This window comes from Rhinopithecus roxellana, chromosome 14 (assembly GCF_007565055.1).
Source record: "Rhinopithecus roxellana isolate Shanxi Qingling chromosome 14, ASM756505v1, whole genome shotgun sequence".
Lineage (NCBI taxonomy): Eukaryota > Metazoa > Chordata > Mammalia > Primates > Cercopithecidae > Rhinopithecus > Rhinopithecus roxellana.
The window spans coordinates 114,633,398-114,654,504 of record NC_044562.1 but is presented as its reverse complement, the minus strand read 5'-3'; the positions used below and the strand labels follow the sequence as shown (position 1 = coordinate 114,654,504).

General features: G+C 40.1%; 1 protein-coding gene and 1 non-coding gene across 3 annotated transcripts in view; one reads left to right on the top strand and one right to left on the bottom strand.

The window, feature by feature from the left end:
* The window catches only part of MBD5 (methyl-CpG binding domain protein 5), a 548,850-nt gene that overhangs the window by 248,593 nt on the left and 279,150 nt on the right, over window positions 1-21,107 (bottom strand). The window lies entirely within an intron of this gene.
* Window positions 8,945-9,076, top strand: LOC115893375. Its single transcript, XR_004053387.1, has one exon. It is a non-coding gene; the product is annotated as a small nucleolar RNA SNORA48 (small nucleolar RNA).

Below are 21,107 nucleotides of genomic sequence, written 5' to 3'. Positions count from 1 at the left end.
ATCTCTATAAAATTTTGGACCACTAGATAAGGAGATCTTAAAGGCTTCTAGAAAGAAACAGGTCACATATCAATTATATGATCAACATCACTGGAGGAAGTAAAACAATGTCTTAAAAGTTGTGAGAAAAATGATTTTAAACTCACATATCTAGGGAAAGCAGTTCTCAAATACAAAAGTAAAATAATAATTTTCTAGAAATACAAGGACTTAAAAGTTTATCTCCTGTGTATCCTTTAATATCTCTATTAAAGAAGAAATCTATAATAAATTACAGACTTTTTTGGATTGATCTGAGAAGAAAACTTGGAGCTTTAAACCTGTTTATTAAAAAAATTGAAAAATATAAACCAAGCATTGAATTCAAGAAAACTGAAAAGAAGGAAAATATGAACCTAAAGAAACAGAAAAAAATAAGAGATGAATAAAGATAAATACAAATAAATGAAACAAAAACCAGAAAGGCAGACTTGAACAACTGCAACAAAAGCTGCTCCCTTTTAAAGATGAATACAACAAATGATTCTAGTGATATTTCAATACTTTCAATGATCTTAGAGAAAGAAAGTCTTTAATTTTATTTATCAAACTAGTGTAGTTTATACAAAACATGACAATGACAAGACAAAATAAAACCTGAAAACCAATCTCACTTACTCATTCATTCAGTAAACATTTACTGAGTGTCTATTCTATGCCAAGCATTGTACCAGGCATGAAGGATAAATAAAAATAAGTAAATAAAAATAGAAATCCCCACCCACCTCTATGGATATTAGATTTTAAAAATAAGCAAACCAAATACATGATGAAGTAGAGTTTAAATGGAGAATATGAAATGTCTATGTTGGGAAATTAAATAAAATATATCATTATAATAATAGGCTAAAAAACAAAAATCAAATGACTATCACTATAAATGACTCAAGTTATTTGATAATGTTCAATATCCACTTTTATTTAAAATACTCCTAGCAAATTAGAAACTGTACATGGTACATTTATTTAACATTATTCTGTAAGTATTACCCAACGCAACCAGATAAGAATATGATATTATATATAAATAATGGCAAAGATTTAGAATTACAATTAACTACTAATGATAAAATAATCGATATAAAAAAAAACTCAGCCTACCAACTAAATTAATAAAGCAGTTCAGAAAGATGGGCTTTTAAAAATATATATACAATAAAAATGAAAACAAGGAGAGCCTCATATAAATAGAAAGATAACATAAAGTATAACAGAAAGAAGAGAGGGGGATGCTGTGGTTCCAGCCTGTAATCCCAGCACTTTGGGAGGCCTAGGTAGGGGGATCGCCTGAGATTAGGAATTCAAGATCAGCCTGGGGGCAGTTTAGGGAGACAAGGCTGTACAAAAGAAAAAAGAAGGAAGGGAGCACTCATCCCAGCTGATTCCAGCACTTTGGAAGGCCAAGGCAGGCAGATCCCTTGAGCCTCAGAGTTCGTGATCAGCTGGGGCAATATGGTGAAACTACAGCTCTACAAAAACTAGCTGGGCTTGGTGGTGCATGCCTGTAGTCCCAGCTATTCTGGAGGCCAAGATGGGAGAACTGATTGAGCCTGGAAGGCAGAGGTCAAAGTGAGACGAGATCACACCACTGCGCTCCAGTCTGGGTGAAAAAGTTAGAACCTGTCTGCAAAAAAAAAAAAAAAAAAAAAGAGACAGAGAGAGAGAAAGAAAAAAAAAAATAGTTCACAATAGCAACCCAGAATATATAGACCTGGACAGACCTGGAATACATAAAACAGAAGATGTATTATTAGAATCAGTGGGAGTAGGATTGGTTCTTCTGCAGGATAGGTAATTCATATGGAAAAAATCAAATTAGATACCTACCCCAAGTCACACATAAAACAAAACCAGGTGGATTAAAGACTTACACATAAAAGCAAACAAACATAACATTTTAAAAAGTTAAAGAACACTATATATTATTGAACAATAATGTATATTTAGCAAAAATATAAAAATATCCATTCATATGAACACTATGAACACACTGATTTCAGGATAATGGTTACCTCTGGAGAGGGAGGCAAGGGGAAGGAATGGAGATTGGCTTTAGCTTTGTCAGTAATATATTATATCTTTAAAAAAATGGGAGAGAAAACAGAACCAATGCGATGTCATTTAATTAAAAGTTACCAATGTCATTATTTTCTGTACTTTTTAATATGTTCAAAATATTTCATAAGGAAAAGTAAAATTAGAAAAATGTATACATCTTTAATCCATCTGATCTTTATTTGGGCTGATGCTAAATTGTGAGATTAGTGTACTCATTTTATCCCAAATTTCACAACTCTATTGAACAATTCATCCTTTCTCTATTTTAATTTGAAATGCCACTTAAAACAAATTGTAACTTCCTCTATACCCAGATCTATTGCTATCTTTTTAATTCTTTTTTTATCTGTCTACTGTGGTCTCAATACCCCTTATAATACATTTTTAAATGGATAGATGTCAAAGCCTGCATAACTCCTCCTTCTACTCACACCCTTCATCACCTCCCAAATCAACATTAGCCTCATACCTCCTGCATGTTTTTTGCTCTTTATGGCATTCAGAGTAAATGTTAGAAGATCTTCAGTGATTCCTGATAAAGCTTGTTTCATTCTTTGCTGTATCCCAACAGCCTCCGTAGAGTGTGACCTGCAGTAATCACTGAATAAGTATCTGTTCTTCTGCTTTTCTTTTAATCAACAAAACAAAACATCTGAAATCCTAGGATTACATTTACAGACTAATGTGGAAGAAATTTGAATTTTATTGTGTTAGTCATACCAGTCTATTTGTTTAAATGTCTCTCAGAAAAGTTTTATAGTTTTCTTCAGAAAAATTGTTAATAAGTGCCTGTTATGTTACTCCTTGTTATTCTATAGGTTTTGTTATTATTACTGGTAAGCTTTTTCTTTTTATTAATTGATTATTGATAGGGGAGTTACTATTTTACAAAGTGATTTTTAGTCTAGTATATTTGCAGACATTTTCTATTAATTCTATATAGGCAATAGTAACATGCAAATAACAGTTCTGTCTTGCTAGTCAATCTTCTATTTCTCTTATTTCTCTTTTTCTTACTGCACTGGTAGAACTTCTAGTATAATGTTGAAAAGTTTGCATGACAACAGGTAACCTTTTCTTTCACACTTTAAAGTGGCATGCTTGCTATTCTTAAAATGTTTTTTTCCTTATTTTTTGTAAATACCTTTTTATCATATTAAGAAATTGTCCTCCTATTCCTAATGTGCTAAGAGTTTTTCTTATAATTATTGTTCAATTTTATTGAATGCTTTTAATGTATCTATTGGGATGACCATATGGTTTTTCTCCTTTAATTTGTTCAATGTTATAGATTACACTGATAGATTTTAAAAAAGAAAAACATTGAACCATTTTTGAATTCCTCAAATAAAGCCCACGTGGTCAGGAGATACCAACACAAACAACTCACTTTGATTTATCAATATTTTATTTAGTGTTTCTGCATTGAAGTTTTCATGTGAGACTGTCCTATAATTTTTCTTTCTTGTATTATCTTTGCCTGATTTAGATATTGAAATCAAAAGAGAAGCTTTCCCTCTTTTCTTGAAACACTTCTCTCCCTCTCCACACTAACCTAAGTCACCATTTGGATTATCCTCTTAATCTTCCCTTTCTTTTCAAATTTATTTAAGCATTTATTTTTTCTCTTTCCTGAACTTGTTCTTTCTCCCCAGCCTGCCACCTCACATACTCCCTAGAATGTAAACTCCACAAAAGTAAGCAGCTTGTCTATCTCCAGAAATGAAGTCTGTGTTAAGCATATAGCAGAGTCTCAAAAATACTTGTTGAACAAATAAAAGAAATGAAATCCCACTTTTCATCTATCAAATTAGCAATACAAAAACTTGTAACATCCATATTGCAAAATGTACATATATATGCATATATTAATATAATGTTTTGAAAGAGTAAATTGAAGGTAACAACTAAAAGTCTTTAAAATGTGTTATCTTTTGATGAAGCAAGTGCATTTCTAGCAATTTATTTTTCTGAAGTAATTCAATAATGTGAAAAGGGATAAAAAATATTTTTTATTAAAGCATTGTTTATGACAATAAAACTAAATAACCTAACTGTTCAATAATCTGTGATTTTTCATCAAATTATGATACATCCATAGAACAGAATAGTATGTCCTTCTAAAATTGCCATAGAAACATGTTTAGAATACATTGTGAATTTTAAAAAGATAGTCCTAATATAATATGTAGTATCATCCTACTTTGGCTAAAGAGTTCATTTCTATGAATTGAACAAAGCCTGGAAGAATATACACAAAAATGTTGCTGTTGTTTTCATCAGGTACTGGAATTTTAAAAATTTTTCTTTTCTTCTCCTTGTGTTTTTCCTCCTTTAGACCATGAAACATTATGTTTTAGGTAGCAAAACATAAATTTAAAAAGAAGAGTATGTGAACACCATGCTGTTACCAATTTTATGAGAAATCTCGGGCATTGGGAAGTAATTATCGAATATATGTGTTTGCATGTGCGTGTGTGTACATGCACACATATATGTAAATGATGGTCTGTTGATAGCTGCCCAGTGTCTGAACACATTTTTTATTTTGGGAAATCTCAAAAAGTCTGGGATAGTCCCTTTCCTAGTTATTTGGTTATTGATCATCAGTCACATGATCTTTGTTAACCAAACTAATGCTCCTACCCAGGACTTTGAATTTTGTGAGAGTGAGGCAGAGGTGTAGAAAACCATCAGAGATTACTCATGGAAGTTGCGGTGACACTGAAACAGCAAACTTCAACGAGTGTCCAAAGGCAGCAGAACCCAGTGGCATGTTAAAGATTGTCCAGTGGAAACTGTATCAGCAGCAGATTTCAAAGCAGAATTTTCCTATGGTATGGCACTGGTAGGGCTTTACCATTCCTCATTTCTACTAGTTTCTTAAGTCTAGTTCTCCAGCACCCCTAAAGATTCTGTGGGCTCTATGATATTACCAAATATTCCTTTTCTGTTTTAGACAAAGCTGGCTTCTGTTGTTTAAAACTAAGAATTCTGATTGGTACGATGCCTAGCAACTATCATGAATCATAGTCTTCCATTTCAGAAACTGCCACTATTTTTCTAGGTAGTTCAAAAGCATACTAGAAAGAGAATGCGGTGAAGCCAGACTGATCAGGTTTGAATACCAGCTACTATAATTACTAGTTGTGTGTGACCTTACACAACAGACCTAACCTCTCTCAGTCGTAATTTCTTCATCTGTAAATTATTATTATTATTATTATTTCTTCTTCTTCTCCTTCTTTAGTAGAGACAAGGTCTCACGATGCTGCTCAGGCTGGTCTCAAACTCCTGGACTTAAGCGATCGTACCACATAGGCCTCCCAAAGTGATGGGATTACAGGTATGAGCCATCCTACTGAGCCTGTAAACTATTGTTGATCATCCAACAATGTTAACATTTTGCGTCTTTCATATTTATCTCAAATTCTTAAATTTATTCTGGTATTACAGGGTCCACATCTACATGTGCACTTTGAAATGATGTATATATCTCCATTATCTTGAACACTACTTGCCAATACTATCAACTCTTTCTATCTCACTAGGTTATAAACTAAATGCATAAACTAAACTCTTACAAATAAATGCAAATGTCTGCTTTCTTCAATACATAGGTTGCTGGAGTACTGCTAGAGAAATTAGAAGTAACCCATAAAAAGCCAAGATGGCTTTTGGCCAGACTCATAAAACTATGTTCAGATTAAAAACAAATAAAACAGGAGCCTATATGTAAAAATCATTGAAAAATGAAAAACAACTTAAATCATTAATGAACTGTCATGAAGATACACTAATGTACGATTCCATTGCTAATGCATAGTAAAAGATAATTAGATTCTTTTGTCTTCTCCCTTAATTGTGCAGCAGGGCAGCTGTCCCGGGATCTTATTTCACACCCCGAAATATTCCTCAAACTCTATCCTCCACCCAATATGACTTTTTCCTTCAATACATCCACTTTTCTGGTCTTTCAAGATTGATTATATTCTCCCTCAAACTTACTTATGTAAGTGATTCCAGCTTTATTGGCTTCTTTCAAGTTTCCTCCCTTCCCAGTACATAAAACAGCACCAAAAATTGGCCCTAATTTGAGCAGGAAACAGGGAAAGACTTATAAACTTTTAAGTATCAATAATCTTTTACCTTCTCCCATGGCTTACAAGAAGTTTCCTCCTCTCTTCATCTCCCTCTCTGTCTCTGCCTCCCAATGCACATATCACAACTGTGTACATTTGTGCCACGATATATTTTGATCTAAAAACTCCACTGTGTCTTTAAAAATGTTCAGCAATCCTACATTTCCCTGATTAGTCCTTTTCTCTATTTCTCAGCCCAGGTATTTCTTCTGAGCTCAGTTCACAAATTCCACAGCCTTCTGGATATCTTCATATGAGCACCCTATGAAATTTATGGAGAATACGAAATTTATGGAGAATAAAAAACTCATCAACTTTTCCCCTAAATTGTCTTTCTTGTATTCTCCATCCAAATATCAACTTTTCACCTAGTCAGTCAAACAAGGAGTGATTCCTGACCTTTCCCTTTGAATCACACTCAGTGTTTATGAACCAGGAAGTCGATTGTTGAATTTGCTAAGTATCTCTTGATATTCGTTGCAATTAGCTTAGGTCAGACTAGCATCCATGCTTTCCTCTATTTGGTCTTCCCACCTCCAGATCAGTCTCACCTAAGTCTACTGTTTTTACTATAGTCAAAGCAATCTATCTAAAATGCCAATGCCATTCTGTTACTTAACTATATGGGTTCTCCAGTCTGACTGCTGAGTTTTCAATCAGGCTTAATGACCAACTAGGAGGAAGAGACAGTGTATGCCATAGTTGTTAAGCACATAGACACTACAGTCTGTCTGCCTTGGTTCAAATCCAGCATTGTCTTTTCATATACGACCTTGGACAAATCACTTAACCCCACAGGGCTCAAGTTTTTCCCCTTCTTTCTATTTATTTATTTCCATAGGGCTCAGTTTTTGTTTTATAAAACTGAAATGACAAAAGCATCTGTATTATAGGGTGGCTGTGAGGGTTACATGAATGAACATAAAGCTCTTGTAGAGTGACAGTCATATAAACGTATGCTATTATTATATGGCCTTACATAGAATGTATAACCTTTCTGGACTTCAGTCTCTTCCTCTTCTACAAATAGGAATAATATGTATGACATACATTTTTTTTGACCTTAGATGATAAAAGAGATTAATGTTATATGTCATCCTCTGGTAAACATTCCTTGATCTCCCATTTCCCCAGTGCAGGAATACATGTATAGGCACACCTTGTTTTTTTTGCTCTTCACAGCGATTGTGTTTTTTACAAATGGAAGGTTTGCAACAACCCTGCATTCAGCAAGTCTATGGGTGCCATTTATTCCCACAGCATGTGCCCACTTCATGTGTCTGTGTCACATTTTGGTAATTCTTGCAATAGTTCAAACTTTTTCATTATTATTACATCTAACATAGTGATCTGTGATCAATGACCTTGGATGTTTCTACTGTAACTGTTCTGGGGTGCATAACACATATCCATATAAAAAGGCAAATTCAGTCGATAAATGTTGTGTGTGTTCTGACTACCCCAGAATCCAGCTGTTCCCCCATCTCTCTCCCTCTCCCCTAAGACACAACAATATTCAAACTAGGCCAGGTAATAACCTTTCAATGGCCTTTAAGTGTTCAGGTGAAAGGAAGAATCACATATCTCAATTCAAATCAAAAGCTAGACATAATTAAGCTTAGTAAGGAAGACATGTCAGGCTGACAGCTAGGCTTCTTGTGCTGAACAGGTAGCCAAGTTGTGATTGTAAAGGAAAGTTACTGAAGCAAATTAAAAGTGCTACTTCAGTTAATACACAAATAAGAAAGCGAAACAGCCTTTTTGCTGCGAAATAGCCTTTTTGCTGATAAAAAGTTTTAGTGGTTTGGGGAGAAGATCAAACCAGTCACATTTCCTTAAACCAAAGTCTAATCCAGAGCAAGGCCCTAACTCTTTTCAATTCTCTGAAGACTGAGAGAGGTGAGGAAGCTGCAGAAGAAAAGTATGACCCTAGAAAAGCAAGGTGGTTCCTGAGATTTAAGGAAAGAAGCCATTTCCACAACATAAAGGTGTGAAGTGAAGCAGTAAGTTCTGATGGAGAAGCTGCAGCAAGTTATCTAGAAGCTCTAGCTAAGATCATTGATGAACAAACAACATATTTTCAGTGTAGATGAAACAGCCATCTATCTATTAGAAGATGCCATCTAGGACTTTCACAGCTAGAGGGGAAGTCAATGTTCAACTTCAAAGCTTCAAAGGATCCATTGATTCTCTTGCTACAGGCTAATGCAGTTGGTGATTTTAGGTTGAAGCCAATGGTCACTAACCATTCCAAAAAGCATAGGGTCCTTAAAAATTATGCTAAATCTACTCTGCCTGTGCTCTATAAGTGGAATAACAAAACCTAGAGGATAGCACATCTGTTTGAAGCATGATTTGCTGACTATTTTAAGCTCACTGTTGAGAGACCTATTGCTGAGGAAAAAAATACTCCTTTCAAAATATTACTGCTCATTGACAGTGCACCTAGTCATCCAAGAGCTGTGATGGAGATGTACAAAGAGATTAATGTTGTTTTCATGCTTGCCAACACAATATCCGTTCTGTAGCCCATGGATCAAGTCTTTCAACTTGAAAATGCATCAACTTTAATGTCCTTTTAATTAAGAAATACATTTTGTAAGGCTACACCTGCCATACAGTGTTTCCTTGATGCATCTGGGCAAAGTAGATAGAAAACCTTTTGGAAAGGATTTACCATTCTAGATGCCATTAGGAATATTCATTATCTCTGACCTGGGTAGAGCAGCATCTGCTTGGTGGTGCCTATCTCATATCAGCCACAGATACAGCAATCCCTTGTTTATCCCTTGGCCTTTGGTCTGTACCCATGCCTGGTTCATGTGTGGAAAATATGGGGACAGGAGAGAGGAATATTCTTGATTCATGGGAAGAGGTCAGAATATCAACATTAACAAGAATTTGGAAGGAGTGAATTCCAACCCTCATGGATGACTTTGATGGGTTCAAAACTTCAGTGGAGGAAGTATCACAGATGTTGTGGAAATAGCAAGAGATCTCTAATTAGAAGTGGAGCCTGCAGATGTTACTGAATTGCTACAATGTCATGATAAAACTTGAACAGATGAGCAGCTGCTTCTTATGGCTTAGAAAGTAAGTGGCTTCTGGAGGAGGAATCTACTCTTGGTGAAGATGCTGTGAACACTGTTGAAATGATAACAAAAGATTTAGAATATTACAGAAACTTAGTAGATAAAAGAGCAGCAAGGTTTGAGAGAATTGATTCCAGTTTTGAAAGTAGTTCTACTGTGGGCAAAATTCTATCAAATAGCATCATATGCTAAAGAAATCTTACATGAAAGGAAGAGTCAACCAACGTGGCAAACTTCATTGTCTTATTTTAAAGAATTGCCACAGACAACCCAACATTCAGCAACTATTACCCTGACCAGTCAGCAGATGTCGACACTGAGGCTAAACCCTTCACTAGCAAAAAGATTATTATTTGCTGAAGGCTTAGGTGATAAGTAGCTTTTTTGTTGTTGTTGTTAGCAATAAACTATTTTTAAATCAAGGTATTTACATAACTGTGAGGGAAATGGCTGTGCTTCAGTCAGGAGTAGGCTGAGGTGGCCTTCTGGTGCAGCATAACTCAGTGAGTTGGAGGTGCAGGTACACAACACACCATGTGAGGAGCATTAGATGATGACCTATGTGAGCTCATGCTTTGCTCAGAGCCACTATTGTCTGTAAAAGGTATAATTACCCTGCTAACACTGCACATATGGTTCACTTGCACCAGAGAGAGAGTAAAGCCATGTCGAAACTGTCTACAATTCCTTGAGTGTTTTTCCAGCCACCCGCCACTCACCCACCAACTCCCCTTGGACATCAGTTAGAACTGACAATTGGCATAAAAAATACGATCCTGAGGTGAGTGAGCCCACTGATTCCACTGATTCCGGGTCGGCCATGTGTCCACAACATGGGTTGTGATACCCGGTGGCAGCTGTGCTGCTTGGATGGGCTCCGATGGAAACATGGGCAGAGGTAGATGGGTCCCGAGCGAGCATGGAGAAGATGCTGAAGCAGCTGGAAGCACAGAGCACTGAGAATGAACGAGTCTTTGCTTGCAGAGTTAGATGGGCATTTTGACTGCACTATGAGAACTACACATCCAGTCCCTGAGGCGAGCGGTTGGCACAAGGGCAAGGTGACCACACCCTGACTGAGTGGCTATGGACAGCCATATGGACTGTGTGGAATGACACCGGTGAAATACCTGAAACTGTGAGTAAATGGCAGTCATATGCTGACTTGGTGCAAGTCATCCAGGAGATGGGTATGCAGCAGGCTATGTCTGACCTGAATACCCAGAGGCCAGATGATGAACATTTCACCTCCCACATGAGGAGTCTCGTGTTGGGTTCTGTACTCAAGTGCCTTTGGCTCCCTAGCTGCTGTCCCCACCCTGTATACAGGGTGACACAGACATGAAGTGACCACTGCTATGGCGGCTCTTGGGGAAGCAGAAGGCCACTGGCAGGACCAATGGGTCTGCACCTTAAAGAAGGGGAAAATGCCCTGCCCAAATGGGGGTCCCCATGAGAGAAAAGGGGGCCTCAACAAGTGACACGCTCATGGATGTGGGTAGATTTTATTTTGGCTGGGGTTGACCAAGAGAAAATCAGTAAGCCGCACAATGAAGTACTCTTAGCTTTGTGGAGACAGTTGTCTCCGGAGCAGCAATTCCAGAAAATGCCCAAGGGGGAGAAAGACACTGCTGCGCCACCCGGCCCCACTCGGGTGCTTTAGCTCAAAGACTACTTGCTGCAGCCAGGTAGAAATGTAGAGCTGTTTCTACTTGATTAGGGAACTGGCCGAGATGCCCAGTTTGGGGGGACACTGGATGATCAGAAGCCACATGAGGAATTAGCGATCCACTCGTCCCCCACCAACGTACAGTGGGTGCGGGTGCTGGCACTGGTGGATACTGGTGCAGATTGCAGCCTTCTTTATCGGAACCTGAATAAGTATCTGGGCAAACCTGCTTACCTAGATGGTTATGAAAGCCAGTCAGTGAACGTGAAACCTGTATCTCTGTATCTTGGCATCAGTTGTTTGGCTCCCCGTTTATATACTGTGTGTGTTTCTCCCATACCTGAATACATTCTGGGGGTGGACATTTTACATGGCCTGGCATTACAAACCACAGCCAGTGAATTCAAACTCCAAGTGCATGTGGTGAAGCTGGTGCTGCACAGACATATGCATCACCAGCCTCAGGTTCTGCCACAACCCCGATGGGTTACTTCCACCCACCAACACTGTTTGCTGGGTGGACATACATAGATAACTGAGACAAAAAGCTGGAAGAGGTGCAGATAGTGCATGGCACCCATAGCCCCTACAATTCTCCAGTGTGGCCAGTTAGAAAGCCTGATAGAAACTGGCAGATGATGGTGGACTATTGGGAACTGAAAAAAGTAACACCCCCTTTGCATGAAGCTGTATCGTCAATCATGGATTTGATGGACCATTTGATGATGGAAGTGGGACAGTATCACTACATAGTGGACTTAGACAATGCATTTTTCTCCATCGACATCGCTCCAAAGAGCCAAGAACAGTTTGCCTTCACATGGGACAGGCGACAATGAACTTTTACAATGTTGCTGCAGGGCTATGTGCATAGCCCCACCATATGTCATGGTCTAGTTGACACGGGTTTAGCTGCCTGGCCAATGCCAGAAGGGGTCCACCTATTCCATTATATTGATCATATGTTAACTTCTGATTCTCTTGCAGATTTAGAATTGGTGGCACCCCTCTTGTGGCAACATTTGGCAGCATGCAGTTGGGCCATCAACAAATCTAAGGTCCAAGGGCCTGGTTCATTTGTCAAATTCTTGGGAGTTATCTGGTTGGGTAAGACAAAGGCCATCCCAGAGGCTATCGTTGATAAGATTCAGGCATATCTCCAGCCAACCACAATGAAGCAGCTGCAAATTTTTGTGGGCCTCCTGGGACACTGGTGGGCATTTATGCCCCATTTAGCTCAAATGATAAAACTGTTCCATCATTTATCAAAGAAGGGAGCTACCTGGGATTGGAATGATGCAGCTGAGACTGCCTTCCTGGCAGCCAAGTGGGCTATTCAGCAGGCATAAGCCCTATGGGTAGTGGACCAGGGGCATCTATTTGAGCTGGATGTGCATGTGACCACAGATGAACACAGATGGTTTTGTTTGGGGCGTGTGGCAGTGCACAGAGCGCTTGAGGACACCATGGGCTTTTGGTCCCAACTACGGAAGGGAGCTGAGCTCTGGTATTCCTTGAGAGAGAAACAGCTAGCAGCTATATATGCCACCCTTCAGGCTTGTGAGAGTATGACAGGACAGGGTGCAGTCGTCGTGTGGATGACTTAGCCGATAGCAGGATGGGTGTGTTCATGGGTAACGACTCCCTGGACTGGGATCGCACAGACATCCACTTTGGCAAAGTAGAGTGACTACTTGGAGCAGTGGAATGCACTGAGTACAAGTCCCTTAGCAGCAGAGCTGCAAGGGGTCTTGGGACCTATAGTCCTAACACAAGATAAGGTCATGGGGCCTAAGGCACGCCTAGACCCTGAGCCTTCAGCGTTTAAGGGAGGGTGTCCCCCCATTCTCAATAGGCCATGGTACACAGATGGATCTAGTTGAGGTGCTATAACTGCTTGGACCGCTGTTGCAGTCCAACCTAGTACTGATACCATATGGTTTGAAACCAGGTGTGGACAAAGTAGCCAATGGGCTGAACTTAGAGCAGTGTGGATGGTGATCACCAAGGAGGTGACACTGCTGGTAATCTGTACCAATAGCTGGGTGGTCTACCGAGGCTTAACTTTGTGGTTAACTACCTGGAAAATACAGAAGTTGCTAGTCAGCCACTAACCCATATGGGGTCAAGCCATGTGGCAAGACCTCTGGGAAATGGGTTATCAGAAACAGGTAACTGTTTACTATGTGTCAGGCCATATGCCTTTGGCCACCCCTGGCAATGATGAGGCAGATGCCTTGGCCAAGGTCCAATGGTTAGAGTTGGCACCTACATGAGATGTGGCCTTGTGGCTACGCTGGAAACTGGGACATGCAGGGGGTAAACTGATACAACAGGTCAATAAGCGTTGGGGTCTGTCCCTGCTCACGCAAGACATTTGGGAGGCTTTTCAGAAATGCCCGGCATATGCTCAGGCATGCCCTAAACAGACAGAGGCACCTGTCCAATGTTATGCAACAAGTAACGACAGGGCGAGTGCCCTTGACCAGGCAGAAAGCAGACTACATCGGGCCGCTGCCAAAGTCACAAGGGTATATGCATGTGCTAACAGATGTGGACACAGTCACAGGCCTGTTGTTCACCTACCCTTGCGGGGTGGCTGACCAACAGAACACCATCCAGGCCTTGAAACACTTATGTCCCCTGTATGGTCGCCCTCTGGCCGTTGAGACTGATAGGAGAACACATTTCACTCGACGACACTTACAACACTGGGCACAACAAAAGGACATAAAGTGGAGATTCTGTGTGCCATACAACCCGCAAGCTGCAGGTATGATTGAACAATATAATGGGCTCTTGAAGAAGGGGTTATACTTGCATGTCACACTCCTGTCTTTGTAGGGCTAGAGTTCCAGGCTGGACCTGGTGCTCTAAACCTCGAATGAATGGCCACGGAAAGGTAGCCCGGCCCTGGTGGAGGCTTTGTTACAACAGGCTGCCACCCCCATTCAGTTGCAGATACACACTAAGGATGACTTCTTCCAACCAGGTATGACGATGAATGGTAACCGGTTGTTGCCTGACCCAGTGCACCTGAAGGCAGGGGAATAGAAAACCTGGCTGTGGCCATTGACCCTCCAATCCCCCCATTGCCAGTGGTTGGCCATTGTAGCTGCCTGGGTGGAGGGCCTACAATATGACTTGCATGTTATTCCTTGGGTGTTCAATACATGCCCCTGTGGTTGACTGCTCATAGGGGAATGGCCAGGAAAAGAACCCTCCTCTGGGGGACACATGTACTGTCTGTGTGGCCTATTAAGAGCTCCCCTGTGACTCTGACACAGATACAAGACCCAAAGGAACCATGGGGAGCTGAGGAGGTATGGTACCATCACCCAGGGCAGAAGCCCTTGGCAGTTGCATTGTTATCTAGGGATGAAAAGTTAGCCTCTGTGTTGCCTGAGGGACATGATCTACCTTTGTTAGTACCTGAGCCTGCTCTGTCATTTTGACCACAGGTTAACAGGCTCCAACTGCATTGTGGACTGGGCCCACACCTATGCTGAGATGACCAATGTTTCCAACTGTTGGTTCTGTACCCCCCTTCCGGCAGCAGCTGAAGACAGCCAGCCTTGGCACATGCATTCAGCATCTGCAGAGAACTGGACGTGGCTGGAGACTTGGGGTTCCATGGCCAATGCCTGGAACACGATGCAGCAAGCTTTGGACAAAGGACACTGCAAGATCCACAGCACGCCTGCCCCTTGGCTGGCCCATAGTGTTTATGATGGGTGGAGCTGGCTAGTGGGGGAACATGTAGTACCCCCAGCCCAAGCACCACGGTGCAGAGAGCTACATTGGGGTAACACCACTGGGTGGGATGGATATCTGTCACAGCCTGTGTAAACATAACACATGTCATCACACTGAACATATGGTGGAACAAGCGGTCCCACCAAAGTTGGTCCCTGATGGATTTTGTGCCCCCCTGGGAGTTTATGGGTCTGTGGGGACACAGGGTGGCCTTACATACCAGTGGACTGAATTGGATGTTGTACCTGGGGGTGACCTTACGTACCTGCCACTGTTCTCCCCATGTTGCCCAGATGCCTGCATAAATGGGAGGTGCTATGCTCTTGGCTTTTGTGAGTGCGACGAGCCCCCTGGTGCTTCTACCCCTTGACAATGACTATCCCTGGAGCAGGTGTCATAACTGTAGAAGTACAAGTTACTGCTCTTGCACAGCACACCACTCAGATTCTGAATTCCACCTGAGTGACACTCCTCCTGTTAATGGATGAGGTTGATTAGATCAGAAAGGTGGTGTTGCAAAACCAAATGGCCTTAGATATAGTAACTGCTGCCTAAGGAGGCACCTGTGCCCTTTTAGGAACACAACGTTGTACCTTTATCCCTAACAATCAGCGGAACATAACAGCAGCCCTGCAAGGGGTGTCATGGGAGATTAAGGCGGTTAAGAGCCTTGCTGATGAACCCCTGCAGACAGGGTGGACATCCTAGGCTCTGGCCTATGCTGGGCCCTAATAGTCATGAGTAGCAGAGCTGGGATCCTAGTAGTGAGCTACTGCTCTCTGTATTGTTGTTGTGAGTTATGGATTCAGGGCTCTACCCTATGGGTATGTGTCCCTGCCCAGAGGGTATCCCTGGCCTAGAGGGTGGAAAGTAAGGGAAATGGCTGTGCTTTAGTCAGGAGTAGGCTGGGGTAGACTTCCAGTGCATCATGACTCAGCGGGTTTGGAGCGTAGGCACACAACCCCGCACATTTATGTAACCATGTCACGTGAGTCACATTAGGTGATCATCCACATGAGCTTGTGCTTGACTTGGAGCCACTATTGTCTGTAAAAGGTATAATTACCCTGCTAATGCTGTACATATGGCTTGCTCGTGCCCAGAGAGAGAGTAAAGCCATGTTGAAACTGTCTACAATTCCTTGAGTGATTTCCAGCTACCCGCCACTCACTCATTGACTCCCCTTGGACCTCAGTTAGAACCTGACAATAGCTTTTAAAGATATAATGAGATTGCATACTTAATAGACTACAGTATAGGATAAAGATAACTTTTATATGCATTGGGAAAACAAAACAAATCCTATGGCTCACTTTATTGCAACATTTGCTTCACTGGGGTGGTCTGAAACTGAACCTGCAGTATCTCTGAGGTATGCCTGTATATGCCCCCACTGCAACCAATATGTATTACATATTATAGCATTTGTCATATGTAGTTACAACTGACTGTTTCTCTGTCTCCATCACCATACTTGATGTCCCCGGATTGTAAAAGCTATATATTTCCCCAGCAGTTTTCCTATTGTACATTACAGTGAAATTGTATTGTACAAATAAATGAATAACTACATATAAAGGTCTTTTCTCAATGCCTAGGAAAGAGTAAGGGGTCAATATATTTCAATTCTTTATCAATTTTCTCAGTCTGTGGTGAAGATGATGGTGTTACAATCTCCTAGTAGAGTTCCCTCTACTTTTTATTTTGACCTTCTGCATTAAGTACCAGGCCATTAGATGAGTCTTTTTACGTAGATGAAAGCCAATTTTTACTGCTGAGTTTCAGAACCCAAACCCCAATAATCTCCTCATAATAGGAGATTAAGTCCCTATTTCCATTTCTGGGCCTTCTTTTAAAAAGTGAACACTAGAGAAAAATGTCCATAACAATAGTTCAAGATACATTCTTCAGACACTACAATGCCATGATGACATGGGTAAATGCGATTCTTCCAATAAGCATGCTCATAGCTAGATATTTGTTAAATTTAAAATATTTTCCAGACTGGGTGCAGTGGCTCATTATTGCAATCCCAGCACTTTGGGAGGCCGAGGCAGGCAAATTGCTTGAGCTCAGGAGTCTGAAACCAGCCGGACTAACATGGTGAGACCCTGTCTCCACAAAAAATCCAGAAATTAACTGGGCATCATGGTGCATGCCTGCATTCCCAGCTACATGGGAGGCTGAGGTAGGAGGATTACCTGAGCCTGGGAGGTTGAGGCTGCAATGAGCCATGATTGCACCATTGCACTCGGGCCTGGGAGACAGAGTGAGACTCTGTCTTGAAAACAAACAAAAACAAACAAAGTGTTTTTGTTTTTATTTTTCTCCTTAAATATCCACTAACTCGCAGAGGTTTTCCATAAAGATACCTGGTATCTGGTATTTCACACCTATTCATAACTAGAATATGAGTCTGTATCTTTCAGTATTTCTTTTTTTTCCCTTTTGAGACAGGGTTTCACTCTTTTACCCAGGCTGGAGTGCAGTGGCATGATCTGGGTTCACTGCAACCTTAACTTCTCTGGGATCAGGTGATCCTCCCATCTCAGTCTCCCCAGTAGGTGGGACTACAGGTGCACACCACCATGCCTGGCTATTTTTTTTTTTTTTTTTTTTTTGGTATTTTGTAGAGAGGGTGTCTAGCTATGTTCAGGCTGGTGTTGAACTCCTGGGCTCAAGCAATCGGCCCACCTCACCCACCCAAAGTGCTGGGATTACAGACGTGAGTCACCGTGACCAGTGTTTCTTAATAAGGACACTTCAGATATTCTGGACAGCAAAAGTCTTTGTTATATGGAACTATCCCCTGATCCACTGGAAATTTTATATTCCTGGACCCTCTTGATAGCTCTCTCTCTCCAATCACTGTGGCAGCCAACAATGCCTCTACACATTTCTAAACTGTCTCTGGCAGGAGTGAGGTGCGGGAAAACAAAATTTACCATACTTGGCTGAGAATAATTTTGAGTTGGATTATTCACGTAACTTCTAAAATGTACTCATTTATCTAATACAATTATTATTTTGCTGCTGATATCTCACTCATGATAGCAAGGCAGGGAAATTGCAAAGATTACTTCTTCCCCTCTCAAAATGACCTGTCATTTTGAACATACAGCAATCAAATGTTAGAAAAGTCAACAATTGCATTTATTGTTGACCATACGTACATTTGCTAAATGTTATCTTTGAACCATTTTTACACATACTAAGATTTAAGCTAAATATGCAGACTTTGGAACACCTTAAAATATGAAGGAATGACTGTGAAAAATAACAACTCTTCAAGAATTATGACCAAGAGGTATTTGCAATTGAATAGGAATTATGCAAAATGTATACTTTGAATAAATTTATGTTAGCCATTCTACTTTGGCTTATGAGGTATAAGTTACTGAGAACTTTAGTTTTAATATCATAAATGGGTATTAAATACTTTCAAATGCTTTTTTCTAATTGTAAAACAAAATTATGAAAATGAAGACGAGGCCGGGCGCGGTGGCTCAAGCCTGTAATCCCAGCACTTTGGGAGGCCGAGACGGGCGGATCACAAGGTCAGGAGATCGAGACCATCCTGGCTAACACGGTGAAACCCCGTCTCTACTAAAAAATACAAAAAAAAAAACTAGCCAGGCGAGGTGGCGGGTGCCTGTAGTCCCAGCTACCCGGGAGGCTGAGGCAGGAGAATGGCGTGAACCCGGGAGACGGAGCTTGCAGTGAGCCAGGATCCAGCCACTGCACTCCAGCCCGAGCGACAGAGCAAGACTCCGTCTCAAAAAAAAAAAAAAAAAAAAAAAAAATGATGAAGACGAATCATGTTGTATTTTGATGATAAGAATGGTAAGTCACAGGTAAGCCCATAATGCACGGGAATTCTTGCCTTTCTTATTATGACATTTAACCTCACTGCAACCAGAAAAGAATCAGTGAAATAAACAATTCAAATACATCAAGTAACAAGGGCTTCTGAAGTATAGTATTTCTCGAGTCAAATGGAAATGTTAATTAAGTCCTTATTTAGACTGAAAAATCTAAGCTTTTTTGTTATAAAATAACTGCTCTGGCAGACTTCTTGCACTGTTCTGAAGAGGTCAGGCACTCCTGCCTTTCCTCTTTGTACCCTTTTGTCCAACACCCTTTTTTATTTTTAAAGAATATTTATTATGCGTTATTTTAGTACCTATAGCACTATACTAGGCACTCTGAATTGTGTCAGGGTAAAAAACGAAAAAAGTAAAAAAACAAAAAAACCAAAAAAACAAAAAAAAACACGTTAAAAAACCCTCTATTTAAAAAATAATTTATTTTCCAGAGAGCAAAAGCTTTAAAAAGAACTAGATGAAACAGGCATGCACACTGCAAGTGATATAGTGGCAAAGTAGGGCGGCAGAAAGAACACTAAACTTGAGTTAGGAAACTTGGGATCAGGCTCCTCCGAGTGACACTGGCCAAGGCATTTACATCTACTTATCTTTTAAGTCCCAGCTTTCTTTTCTGTGAAACAAAAATAATAACATTTCTCTTAGAGTTGTTCCGGGAATTAACAAGCTAGCTCTCTGAAAGCACCACCATAGTATAATGACTGGCACATAAAACCAGCCACTCATTAAATGTTTCTTGTCCATAAAGCCTGGAAATGAAAAACAAGGTAGGATTACTATCTGGTGAAGTTTTTCATCATGTTAGGTTAACTAGTCAAAATTTCATAATCTCTGTAGAGAAAAAGCCCTGATCTTCAACAGCAGAAAAGCCCTAGTTGTCTTCCATTAAACCTGTTTCTGCCAATCCATTCTCCACTTTCAGTACTATTCTGTGCGGCCCAGCAAAGAAAAAGGTTCAGGGGTACATGTGCAAGTTTGTTACACAGGTAAACTTGTGTCACAGGGGTTTGTTGTACAGATTATTGTCACGCAGTAGTTATTTTTTTCTGATCCTCTCCCTCCTCCCAACCTCCGCCCTCAAGTAGGCCCTAGTTTACGTTGTTACCCTCTTTGTGTCCATGAGTGCTCATCATTTAGTGCCCACTTACAAGTAAGAACATGTGGTATTTGGTTTTCTGTTCCTGCATTAGTTTGCTAAGGATAATGGCCTCCAGCTCCATCCATGTTCCCACAAAAGACATGATCTTGTTTGAAAAAGTTGTATCTTATGGCTATATATTAATTGTAGTAGCCAAATGAGAACGTATTCTTTATTGTATTAGGAAGATGAGTGGGTCTACTCGTGTAGTTATGAGAGGTAGAGCCAAAAACAGAAGGCAAGCATAATAAGAAAGGAGCAAAAAAAAGTTAAAGAGCTGAGTTTCCAACTGCGGCACTATTTACATTTTACATAATACTTTGCTGTGGAGTGTTATCCTGTGCACTGTCGGATGCGAAGCAGCATGCCTGGCCTGCAGTCAAACCCCACCAGTAATGTCAATTGAGAATGTCTCCAGATATTGTCAAATGTTCCTTTAGGGGGCGAAAATTCCCCTGGATGAGAACCACTGATTTAGATGGTAATAGAAGGCAGGAGGAAAAAGAGTGAGGTAAGTAATAATACTGCCCACAAAATTCACAATTAAAAAGAAGCACAATTTTAAAAGACTTATCAATGCAAAAATGATATATATTTATATAAATCATGTCAGAGGAAAACTATCAGTGTAATTCTCCAGTATATAATACAGCATCTACCTGATACTATACAAGAAGAATGAATGCAATGCAATGAACTGTGTCAAAGGTCAGAAGCTGAGAGAAGGGAAAAATGAATTGTGTGGGAGTAGAGAAAAAGATATGAAAGTGAGTAAGCTCAGGAGTAACTTTTGCAGTATGCCGATTAAAATTTTCCTTTTAATTATTTTATTTATTGTTTTTTCCAAAACAATAACTGAAGAACTCATGGCAGTGGATTTTGCCCCTTTTATGGGTAGGCAGGTGGTCAAACAGGTTGAGATGATCAGAAATAAAGGGTTATTGGAAAGCAAAGTCAGATTAAGACACAAAAAGTCTTTGTCAACTTCCCAATTTTGTCTTCTTTATATTAACTTGCAATAATTCTTTTTCAATTAGATGTACTGTGAATGTCTTCTCTAATTTGCAACTTGTCTTTTCATTCTTTTTAAGGTGACTCTAGATGAAAAGAATATCACAATTGTAATGCAATACAATTTAACAACATTTTCCTTAATGGCTTTTTCATTTTCTTTCTACTCAAAAGATACTCTCCTAAAATTTGTATGGTTTTGCTTTTCATATTTAAGTCTCTACTCCACTTAGAGCTGATATTTACATACAATATAAAGTAGGGGTCAAATTTCATTTTCCTCTTAATGGATAATCAACGATCCAGTATCACTTATTG